Source organism: Lynx canadensis, chromosome D4, assembly GCF_007474595.2.
Source record: "Lynx canadensis isolate LIC74 chromosome D4, mLynCan4.pri.v2, whole genome shotgun sequence".
In the NCBI taxonomy this organism is placed as follows: Eukaryota; Metazoa; Chordata; class Mammalia; order Carnivora; family Felidae; genus Lynx; species Lynx canadensis.
The window spans coordinates 80275947-80288198 of NC_044315.2; positions in this window are offsets into that span (position 1 = coordinate 80275947).

Genomic DNA, 12252 nt, shown 5'->3' on the forward strand with positions numbered 1-12252 from the left:
AATGCGAAAAGATGTTCATACAAGGCTATCCATGCAGCTCTGTTTGTAAGTGCGACAGACTGAAAACAATCCAAAAGCCCATCAATAGAAGACTAATTGAATAAACTGTGGTACCTCCCCCAAATGGAGTATTATGGAGCTGTACCAAGGAGTAAGAAAATTCTCTATGATTATGGTGTGATGTCCAGGGTATTATATATATACATATTATATATATATATATATATATATATATATATATATATACACACACACACACACACACACACACATATATTTATGTATATACATATACATATATAAATGTATATATAATGTATATAATGTATTTTATATGTTTTTTAATGTTTATTCATTTTTGAAAGACACAGTGTGAGCAGGGGAGGGGCAGAGAGAGTGGGAGACAGAAATCTGAAGCAGGTTCTAGGTTCTGAGCTGTCAGCGCAGAGCCTGATGCAGGGCTCGAACCCATGAACTGTGACATCATGACCTGAGCCGAAGCTGGATGCTTCACCGACTGAGCAACTCAGACCCCCCTCCGGGATATATTTTTAATAAAATGAGAAATGTAGAAAATAAGGTATAGAGTATGTAATCATTTAACTACAAATAAAAGAAGAAGCTATAAAAATTTAATACAACACTACAATAGCAGAGAGAGAGACTAGAGAGGATAAGGTAGAATCCAGACTTTTAAAACCTTGTTTTGTAGATTTAACTATGGAGCCCTGTAAGTATTTTATATAAATTATAAACAAAATTAAATTAACGAAAACAATCCTTAGAAATTGAAAGTAAAATGAAATAAAGATGATCCTCCTTTGTACATTCAGTGGATGACATAACCACACAGAATGACTTTGAGTGACTTTTTTTTTTAAGTTTATTTATTTATTTTGAGAGAGAGAGAGAGAAAGCGTGAGTAGGGGAGGGGCAGAGAGAGAGGGAGAGCGAGAGAATCCTAAGCAGGCTCCGCATTCTCAGCCTGGAGCCTGATGCGGGGCTCGAACCCAGTAATGGTGGGATCGTGACCTGAGCTGAAGTCGGACGCTTAACTGACCAAGCCACCGAGGCACCCCTGAGGGACTTTAAATCACCATCCCTAAAGGGATATATCCAAAGATGGAAAGACGTACATGTTATGGGATTAAAAGTAAGTAATTACATCTGTGTCCTTCAAAACTGAGACATTTGACTTAGAGATACAGATTAGGATTGGTGAGGCTGAGTGAAAACTATAGTTCTGCATTTCAGTTGGAATTATCAGTATGAACATCCCATACCTTTTATCTTTGGAAAATAATATATATTTCCTTGCTATAACAACTAAAAAGAATTAACAAAATAACGCATTTGGGTTTTTTTTAAATTTTTATGAATATACTTTATTGTCAAATTGGCTTACATATAACACCCCAGTGCTCATTCCAACAGGTGCCCTCCTCAATGCCCATCACCCACTTTCCCCTCTCTCCCACCGCCCCCCCCCATCTACCCTCAGTTTGTTCTCTGTATGTAAGAGTCTCTTACCGTTTGCCTCCCTCCCTCTCTGTTTGTAATTATTTTTCCCCCATGGCCTTCTGTCAAGTTTCTCAAGATCCACATATGAGTGAAAACATATGATAACTGTCCTTCTCTAACTGACTTATTTCACTCAACATAATAAAAATAACACATTTTGAAGACAATCAGGGAAAAGGAGCCCTTTTGCAGATTTGATGGCACTGGGAAATGATTGTCAATATTTTTAGCTGTGATTATGATATTGTGATTACTTTTTAAAAAGGAACTTGTATCTTTTAGGCATATATTCTGAGATATTACAGAAGAAGTAATGCAATGTCTAGGATTTGCCTTGAAATAATCTGAAAGGAGGGAAAAGGCATGTGAATGTGTAGATGATACGGGGTGACCGTGCTGTGATAGCTGTGAGAGCTGGCTGATGAGTATGTTGGAGTCATTATACAACTCTTTCTATTCTTAAGTGACTTAATGTTTTTCATACTATAGTAGAGTATTTGTAAAAAAAAGTTATATGAAAAAGTGTGAATATTGTGTGAGGATGTGATGCTTGGAGCTGCTGCATACATCTTGTGACCATAAGCATACAAGCCTGAAGTCAGAAGCATCCAAATTGATAGATATTTCATTTGTGTAAGTTCACACTTGTTAAACTGGCTAATTATAAAGCTAGTTAGTGAGGAAATGAGGTATTCTTGATGGATACAAGTATTGAAATTTTTTGCAGTGTATGTACATGAGATTTCTTCTTTGGTTGCAACTAATAGACACGTTAGCTTAGCTTAGGCAAGATTTGGAGATTTATTCTGGGCATTCAGGGCTGTCTCCTGGAATTCTAGTACAGAAATACCACTGAGAGTCGTAAGAAACATATATAAAGTTCAAAATATAAAGTCCGGCAGTATTCTTTCTCCATCTCATATCTCACTGCTCTATCTTGTTGCAGACCAGCTTTCTTCATTTTCCAGTCAACGTCACAGAACATATGCGCATCCGTAGTTTCTGGTTTTACACACCTAAGTTCAGTCATCCAGACAGAGGCTGATTTTTGTCCCCTGGACCCTGTTCCAAAAATTCTGGAGGAAGGGATTGATCAGTCTAGAAGCTGGGGCTGTCCTATCCAAGGACAAGGGCCTACTTCTAGGTTAGTCATGGTCAGGGTCCAAGGTGTGTGCAAAATGACTGATCTGATGGTTTCTGTGGTATTCATGTGAATGGAGTGGGTGGGAAGAACAATTCCCCGAGATGCGGGGGTGGGAAGCAACTGGGCAGACAGACGAAAGATATCGGGCTGAGTCAGGCCAGATCATGAAGTTTAGAGTGGGTTCAGAGATGGGTGAGAATGATGACTTGGAGAGGCTTTATTCTGGGAAAAGCAAATGAGCGGTGCAGAAGCCATGCGTGGGACAAGGATACAGGTGAGGAGACTTGGCTCCCTGCTGCCCCTCAGTCCTCAAAGAGGCAAGCTCAAGTTCAGTGGTCAGTATAGTCCCTAAGGGGTTAGGAAGCAGCCAGGCCAGAGGTGCCCAGGCCAACCCTCGGGGCAAAGGCTGTGCCAGCACTCGAGCATCCATTTACTCCCACGTGAGAGAACCCTTGCCACACCACTGCCCAACATTTGTCCCACATTGTTCTATTTCTTACCATGCCATGAGACCTAAACAGGCCGCACCTGGTCTACTAGACAAGTGCAGCACGACAGCTGCAATCTTCCATCCGTGCAGCTTCTAATCCCATCCCTCCCACCTTCTATTTCGGTTACATGGTATTGAGAAAATCCTGATTCACATGGATAAGTAGTTGCAAACTGAAGCAGTTTTTCATCCCCTCCCACGGCAGCCTCCCGCTGAAGCCACTCTCCAATGAAACTCATCCAGAGCCTTGCATGAGAAGTAAGAAGACATCTTCTGACATCACTAGTAATGGCTAACGGTTGTCGATAACTCCTTGCTCTTCATCAAAATCAGGAGGCCCCAAGATTTAAGGAGTACAAAAAAGTATCCCAAATTGAATAACGTTATCAAGTTTACTCACTCCTTACACTGTGATCCTAAAGAATCTCAATGTCAGCACCGTTCGACCTTCACAAGATTCTGGCAATGAGAAAGTGTAACTAAATCTACCTCACTGCCCCCCTGACTCCTGCCCCTGCAAGGGAGCCCAGACCAACAAAGGCGGTTCACTAAGACTGCAGTCTTAGTTAGGAGAACAAATACTACACGATGGCCAGTTAATAATAAGGAATTTTTGCATAGAAATAACATAAAGCGCTTCCACATTCTTTTCTTGATTTGGTCTCCAACAGGCCCTTGAGTTGGTACGATAGGTGTTATTTTATAAAGGAGGAAACGGAGTCTCAGAGAAGTGCCATAACCTGTCCAAGCTGCTGACAGATAGAGGAGAAAGCAAGTGTAACTTCAAGTCCTTGGTTTTTCCTTAATCCTTTCTTCCCCTTCCTTCCTTCCTCCCTTCCATCCCACTCCCTCCCTCCCTCCTCCCTTCCCTTTCCTCCCCTTCCCTTTTCCCTTCCCTCTCCCTGCTTCTCCCTCCCTCTCTCCCTACATCCTTCCGTGAGGATCTCTGGATTCCTACTAGGACTTAGGCCCTAGGGTTAGAACTGGGGATTTGAAGATAAATGAGATGGAGTGAGTGTTTTGAAAGAGAGCAGAGGAGACAGATGTCTCCAGAGCTAAAAATAGACACAATGTGGTGTCACCACAGAGGGAGGGAAGATACTTAACTGGACCTTGAAGGGTAAGTAGCATCACCAGGCAGAGGTAATGGAAATGGGAAGGGCACCCTGGGCAGAGGGAACAGAGAGAGTAGATGCTTGAGAAGATATAAAAGCGCTGAGTGCTGGTGAGGAGGCCATGGGGGAGAAGTGCAGGCGTCCAGGGGAGGAGAGCAAGTGAAGGTGCTGCTGGGCCAAGCAGGGCCTTGAAGGCTGTGCTGGGAAGTTTTTAAGCAGGGAAATGACAGGATTACACGCTGTTTAAAGAAAGATCATTTGGAAGCCCTGGTTGGGTGGACGATTTGGAGGACGAAGTGAAACCAGGAGGCTCGGAGACCAGTTAAGAGGCGGTTGCAACAGTTCAGACCAAAGATGATAAGGTAAGATCTGAGGCGATGAAGACGGGAGTAGGGGGGCTATTTCACAAGAGATTTAGGAGGTGCAGTAACTATGAAGTGGCCTCTGCCATTTTAGTTCTTTCCGAAATTCTGTGTCTTTATCATTTGTTCTTTTCAGAAGATCTATTTATATGCTATCACTCTCTGGAGCAAGTTTCTCAAGAATGGTTCTCCCCTTTTCCTGGTTTTAGGTGGGCAGCAGTGGCCTTTTCTTCCCAGGCCCTATTTTGTGGTGCCTGGTTCCTCCATGAAGAAGGTCAGGGTGAGAAAGAGCCCCAGTATGCGGTGGGGGCGGGGTGGGGGGAGCTTTCCACCGCGGTCACCCATGATCAGGCCAGGTGGGCACGTGCTCATGCTGGGCCAATTAGAGTCTTTCTCCAGGGTGTTGAAATTGGATCAAAGAAGCCAGCTGCTGCTTTCTGGAAAGGAGTTGGCAACTAGGTACCTGTTGGTTGATGGTTCAAGTGGTGGTTTTCTGAGAAGGAGAAAAAGCTGGTTTTCAGTGAGTGAGAATAATGAAGCCTATGCCTGGAGAGAAACAGAGACAAAGGAAGAGAGGGCTGTGTGTGTTCTCCCAGCACTTGGAGACCTGCTTCCCCCTGATCCTGAAGTCCACAGGTTTCCACCCTTGGCTTCCCTTTGGCTCGAGCTAGCTCCCGGCAATATTAACCACACCCAAAGGGACTTCAGGACTTTTGTCTACAGACGCTATTACAATGATCAAATCTTCTGGAAGTGCCTTTGTGTTTGTACACTTTACTCTCTAAGTACTTCCCTTTTTTGCTCATCACTGTTGTTTGTTTTTTAGAGTAAACTTTTTAATTGAAGGATAGCATACATGTAGACAATGTTCCTTTTTAAAAGACCCATCTGTAATCATTTCTTAATTCATTATTCAAAATTAAGTATAGGACAGATTGGTCAATTCTCCCCAAAACATTTACTAGAAAATTTCCCAGTGTTGATAGATAATGGAGGAGTGGAGATAAATAAGGTTTAGTCTATATCATCCAGAGTTCACAACCTATTGGGGGTGGGTGGATGGGTGTGGAGAAAGACATACAATTAAATTATTGTCTGAAAAGTTCTAAACGCAAAGCATTTATTCAACAAATATTTGTCTAGTGCCCATGATGTACCAGGCACTGTGAAACATGCCAGGAAGTCAGTCCCATGGACCCTAAGTGCTAATGGAAGTATATGAAAATAGATGTGGCAGAACTGAAAAGGGTCAATTAACTGTATTCCTGAGGGATCAGGAATGGAGAAGGTAACCTCTGAGCTGAGCTTAAAAGGAGAAGTAGAATGTTGGCAGATGAGGAAGATAGAAAAGGGGCATTTCATGTTCAGGAACCAGCATAGTAAGCAAAGGTATGGGGGTGCCCTGGTTCAAGGACATAACCGAGGAGCTGAGAGAAAATTCCTGCCACCACAGGTGGATTATGAGTTGGGAAGACAGAAGTGTCAGGAAATGAGGCTGGGGGCAGTCCTGGGAATAGGTCACAAAGAGAGTCTTGAATGCTAGGTATGACAGAGATGTTTACCGCTCCACAGATACTCATTTCCTCCCCACATTTCCCAGTCTTCTTGCACTTGGAGGGAACCACATGACTAGGTTCACCAATGGGCTGTAAATGGAGGTCACACATGTCAGTTCTGGGCTCAAGTATAAAAAAAGCAAGTTCTCCCTTAGTTCCCTGTGTTGCCACAGTGACCGGAGGAGGCTGCATGTCCCAAGTGGTGGCCTCTCTGTTGGTCTAGGTTCTCAGATGATTATGCAGAGCACATGTGTGGGACATGTACCATGAGCAAGAAATAAACTTTTATCGTGTGAAGTCATTGTGATTTGGGGTTAATTTGTTACTGCAGCCCAAGTTAGCCTATCCTGACTCCCCAGGCTGAGAACCCTAGAGGTAGAAAGCAGCCTTTAGAAGGCTATAAGCTAGTGAGTAGCACCGTCAGATCTGCTGCTATCCACATGGCCCCTATCCATGTGAAACCCACAATGTCACTGTCCCATCTCAGGAGGGATGGAGATCATCCAGTTCAGCTCCCACTTTTCTCCTTCCCCCCTCCCCCCACCTGAGTATAGACGCCCAGAGCTTTCTTGTCACCACACCACTGAGTCCAGGGTCTCATTCCTTGCTTTGGGCTTATAGGTTTTGTCCTGGGGCATTATGTAGGTATCTGTCACCTGGATAAATGGAGCAGGTTCAGGCTGACATCATATGGTATGGGTGGGCATCTCTCCAACTGGGCAGGCATCCAGTGAGTTACTGATGCTAACAGAGTGACCCATCCACCAGCTGCCCACAAAGGAACAATGTGTATAGGCTAACTTGGTGCAGGCACCTTGAGGTTCTCCCTCTGGTCATGGTTGAGCGATCTGAGGCAATAATGCCTCCACTCTCGCTCTGTTCCTCGATGCTCAAACAGTGTCCCTTGAAGCCTTCTTTGCTAGTTCCATTCACCTGCCTCAGTTGAGCTTTGGGTCCTCTTCCCTTTTGGTAAACTGCCCCAGATCAGCTCTCAGACCAGTTTGGTCCTTATGGCAAACCTCCCCATCACTTTGCTCACCTCCAACCCTCTGCCCTTCTGGTTTAGAGAAAAATCTTTCTTTCTTCTTTTGGTCTCCTCCACAGTACTTCCTTCTTTCTCTATTCCAGTTCCTGTTCTCTAGTTCTTTAGCAGATGACTTGGTGACCTAGTAAATCTAGAGTCTGGATCATCAGCAATTAATACAAACAGACCAAGAAAGAGAAAGAAAAGATTTCCCTTTTCTTAAGGATAGGGAAGATTCAACACTCAAGCTGCAGAATAAGTGAGAGAAAATAGTTCTGGGCAAAGAAAAGCTCAGCTATACACTGTCTTGGTTTTAAACCAGTTTGAGGCTTCACATCCTGCCACATCCACAGTAGCAAGATTTGGGTCCCCCTAAAACCCGAGTCACTGGTCCTAAAGGCCTTCAGCCTTGTGCCATCATGGGGAGCTGTCTCAGCCCTGGAGGACCATTCTTATCTCCTGTTCTTATTAAGTCCCTCCTCTTTCCTTTTCTTTCCCCCAATTCCCAGTGCCCCAAACTCCAGTTTCCTTGGGTAAAGAATTGCTTCAAATCAGAGCTACCTCTTCACCCAGAGAGGTCATCCTTTACTATTGGATGGTTTTAACCTTTCCCCTCCAGACTGGGCTCCAGGCTTTGGTTTGCACAGCCAGGAGGTCCTGAGACCTGAGAAAGCTTTTTCCCAACATGCAAGCAATTTTCTGCAGGAGGTGAGTTCTTCTATCTCTGGCAAAAAGCATATATAGCAATATTTTTCTGTCTCACAACTTGTGTTTTCTTTCTGTTATTGTTATTACTTTGAATGGATGATACATTTACATGGTTTAAAATTCAAAGGCAACAAAGGGTATACACAGAAAAATCTCCTCTCTGCCCCATCTACCAGCCACCAGAACTCTCCCCAGAGGCAACCCGTGTTACCAGTTTCTGATGTATCCTTACAAAGTACTTTATACAAGTGCAAGCAGACCCATATATCTCTTCTCTCTTCTTTATTATTCTTCACACACACATGCTGGCATTCCATACATGTTGATTTGCACCTTGTTTTTTTCACTTAAACATATAGATAGAGGGGCACCTGGGTGGCTCAGTCGGTTGAGCATCTGACTTCAGCTCAGGTAATGATCTCACGGTTTGTGAGTTTGAGCCCCACACCGGGCTTTGTGCTGACACCCAGGAGGCTGCTTGGGATTCTCTGACTCCCTCTCTCTCTCTGTCCCTCCCCCGCTTGCACTCGTTCTCTCTCTCAAAAATAAACATTAAAAAAAAATTTTTTAAAAACATTTAATCCTTACACCAGCTCTCTACATAAGGCACTATTATTTCCAATTTACAGCGGAGAAAACTGAGATCAAAGATGACAAGTAGCCTGCTGAAGGTGGCATAACAAGGAAGTGTCAGAGCCAGGGTTCCATGGAGGTGTGTGACTCCAGAACGTTCCTCTCCCCCGACTAGAGAGCCTCCTCCTATTAGCCTGCTGAACTGTTGAGAGCCCTGGGGAGGTGTCATTGGAGAGGAAGTGATTACAGTTGGTTATGGGTGAGGCTCAGGAGATGATATGATTTTTTTCAGAGGAAATATAAAGAATATATCGCAACAGGGAAAAATGTTTGCTACATGATATGAGGGGGTGGGGGAAAGCTGTGTTTGTGATTGTTTAGATGTGGTGATCACAGCTATGTAAAAATGGAAATACTTGTGGGTGTGCTGACTTCCCATCCAGAAAATTCTAGGACGTCTTGGGTTTACGTTTCTGATTGTTGTCAGTCCTATATCAGTTGCTATGCTCTGACTTTAGAAAAGTTGGGGAAATATGGCTACTTTCTTTTAAAGACCATGTTGAAGACATTTAAGTAGTTACTGTATTTGTAATGCCATGAGCACTTAAACATGTATATATTATGGAACAAATGCTGTGATTTGGGGGTACAGTAAGTAATATATATTTTGGTCTTTGTCCCTGGCTCCTAGACAGAGATCTGAAAACCTTTGTAATTTCCTAAGCGATAAAGGTGCTGGGAACATCTTTTGTTCTAATATTTGGTCTTTGACCCTAGTTTCTGACACAGGGCTCCCGAATCCCTTGGAATTTCCTGGTCGATAGGAGCATCTATTGTTCTACTGAGGAGACCCTTGTGGGGGTTCCTGGAGAGCTTCAGATGGTTCTGGTCACCAGAAAGACCAAGCCATGATTAGAAGCTTGAACTTTCAGCCCAAATCCCCCATCCCCTGGGAAGGGGAGAAGGACTGAGACTGAGTTAATAATTGATGGTGCCCACACGATAAGGCCTCCATAAAAATCCCTGAGCTGTGGGGTTCAGAGGGCTTACAGTTTGCCGAACACAGAGAGGTGTTGGGAGGTTAGTGCCTCTGGAGGGCACGGCTCCTCGCTCTTTCCTCCACACTCTGCTCCCTGCATGCCTCCACCTGCTGTCCCTGAGTTGTATCCTTTATAATACACTGGTAACCGAGTAAGTCCATTGTTTTCCTGAGTTCTGTGAGCTGTTCTAGCAAGTTATCGAACCTGAGAAGGGGGTAATGGGAACCCTTGATTTATAGCCTGGTGGGTCAGAAGTCCTGGAGGCATCCGCTTGCGATTGGCATCCAAAGTGGGGTGCAGACAGCTTTGTGGAACCGAACCTTAACCTGTGGGGGGCTTTGATGCTGTCTCCAGATATACAGTGTCAGAACAGAACTGAATTGTAGGATACCCTACTGGCATCACAGAATTGGTCAGTGTGGGGGGAAAAAAACCCTCACATTTGGTTTCAGAAGTAAATTTCTGTGTGAGTCGTAGAGAAGAAACAGTAGTTTCCCTTTACACACACACACACACACACACACACACACACACACACACATCACTGTTGTTACAGGGAATAAAGTTGTTTTAAAATATGAAACTTGGAAAAACTAAGTGTGATATTTGATACAAATCTGGAAGGTTAAGGAAGCAGACATTTTAAGAGGGTATCTTAGCCTTACTAATTACTGTAAATTGATATCAATGTCTTGCCTATTCATTAAGAGGCTACTCCAGTCATTGGATTTCTGTGGTGATTGTTTTTTAAAGGTTAGCCTTGACCGACTCCATTATAATTTTTTTTCCAACAGTACCAGTGAACAGAATCGAGAGAGGAGCCTTATATTTATTTCAAACAGTGAAAGTAACAGCTGTCAAATGGTTGTTTCAGAAAGGTTGTTTGGAATTCCTTTATTTGATCACTTGTTCATCCCGCCTTCATGTTAGTTTTTTACAAGTCATTTCACTCATTCATTCACTCATTCCACATTTACTGATCTATTGTGTGCCAAGTTCTGTGCTGGGCACTAAGAGCAAACGGCCAATGAGATTTGGCCCCTGCCCACGAGGGATTCGCTGGTAGCACTAGAAACATAAACAGATGATTGTAACACAGTGTGGTAAGTGCCATTTCAGTTCAATCCAGTAAGTGCGTATTGAGGGTCTGTTCTGTCCAGGTTGCTGTGCTGGACACTTTCATAGGCAGTAGAGAATGAACAATCTGGCCCTGCCTTCAGGGAGCTCACAGTCTAGTGGCGGGGGGTGGTGGGGGGGAACAGTAAACAAACCAGTGACTAAATCATTACAAATAACCATCATTTATAAGGGGATTAAGCAGGGTTCTTGGATGAAGAATAACAGAACAGGGGAACCTATTTCTGCATTATTTTCTAGTTAGTGCTGTGATGGACGCATCACAGGGAACTGTGGGAGCAGGGAAGGGCAGCTAATGTGAAATAACCTGGAGCAGTCATGGAAGGCTTTGCAAAGGAGCTTCCCCCGAAACTGAACCTGAACATACAGGGAAGGATTAAACAGGGGCAAAGGTCAAGATGGGCCATCCCAAGAGAGAGAACTGGGGTACAAGCGCGTGGAGGTGTCAAGGTGACAGAGAGTAGGATCTGCTGGGAGATCAGCAGGTGATTCAGTGGCAGGTGGGAGGGGACGAGATACAGCTGGAGAGATAAGGCAAGGCCAGATCATGTGTGGCCACCAGTGCCAGGCTGAAGCAACTTATCTGGATGGTGATAAAATGCAAAGCCTGCCGAGCCATGGCCCTTCGCACATAAGCTTCCCGTAGCTTCTCATGGGTTCCATAAAATGAGGCCGATTGTATTTTACGCCATGTATATTTTGAGAGAGGTGTCATAGGTTTCTTGCTGAACATTTAACTGGCTTTTTTTTTTTTTCCTTTTTTCATCTCTAGAGAAAGAGGAACTTAAAAGTCTTGGGATAATTCACCTTTTACTGCCTGAAGGTTGCTCCCTCTCATCTCTGAAGGGGGACATGGGAGGCACTTGGAGACCAAAAAAAGAGGGAGATTTGGAGTCCTTGAGGGCGGATATGCTTACAAATTGTGAGGTGGAGACTGGCAGGCCAGGACCCTGGAGAATGGCCATGTCAGAAACTTGAGTGCAGCGTCTGGGCTAAGCAGTGAGGGAGCTGGACTGCTCATGGAGGCCCCTGGCACCTGCCCAGGGACCTGGGTCTGAGGGGCATCTGTCTGAGGTTGGGGCTAAAACGGCAAGACTGTGCACCAGGGAAAAAGCAAAACTCCAGGTTGCCAGCTTGCTGTGGGTGTGGGCTGACCCTCTCCGTGCTGGGACGCGTCAGCCTTGGAGTTTGGGAACAAAGAAGAAAAGAAAAGCCCCATCAGGGAAACTTTGAGCTTCTTGTTCATCAGGCATTGGGTTTCTCAAGTCTGTGGCTTTGATTTGAAAAACAAGGTGGTTCAGTCAGTTAAGCTGCCGACTCTTGATTTCAGCTCAGGTCATGATCTCACGGTTCAAGAGCTCAAGCCCTGCATCAGGCTCTGTACTCACTGTGCAGAGCCTGCTTCAGATCCTCTGTCTCCCTCTTTCTGGCCCTCTCCCGCTCCCGCTCTCTCTCTCAAAAACAAATAAATGTTTAAAAAAAAAACTTTTTTTTTAAAGGAAAAGAATTGAAATGATTGCATTTGCACTGTGAGCATCTGAAGACATTCGTACAAATTGCAGCCATAAGGTAAGACAAGCTA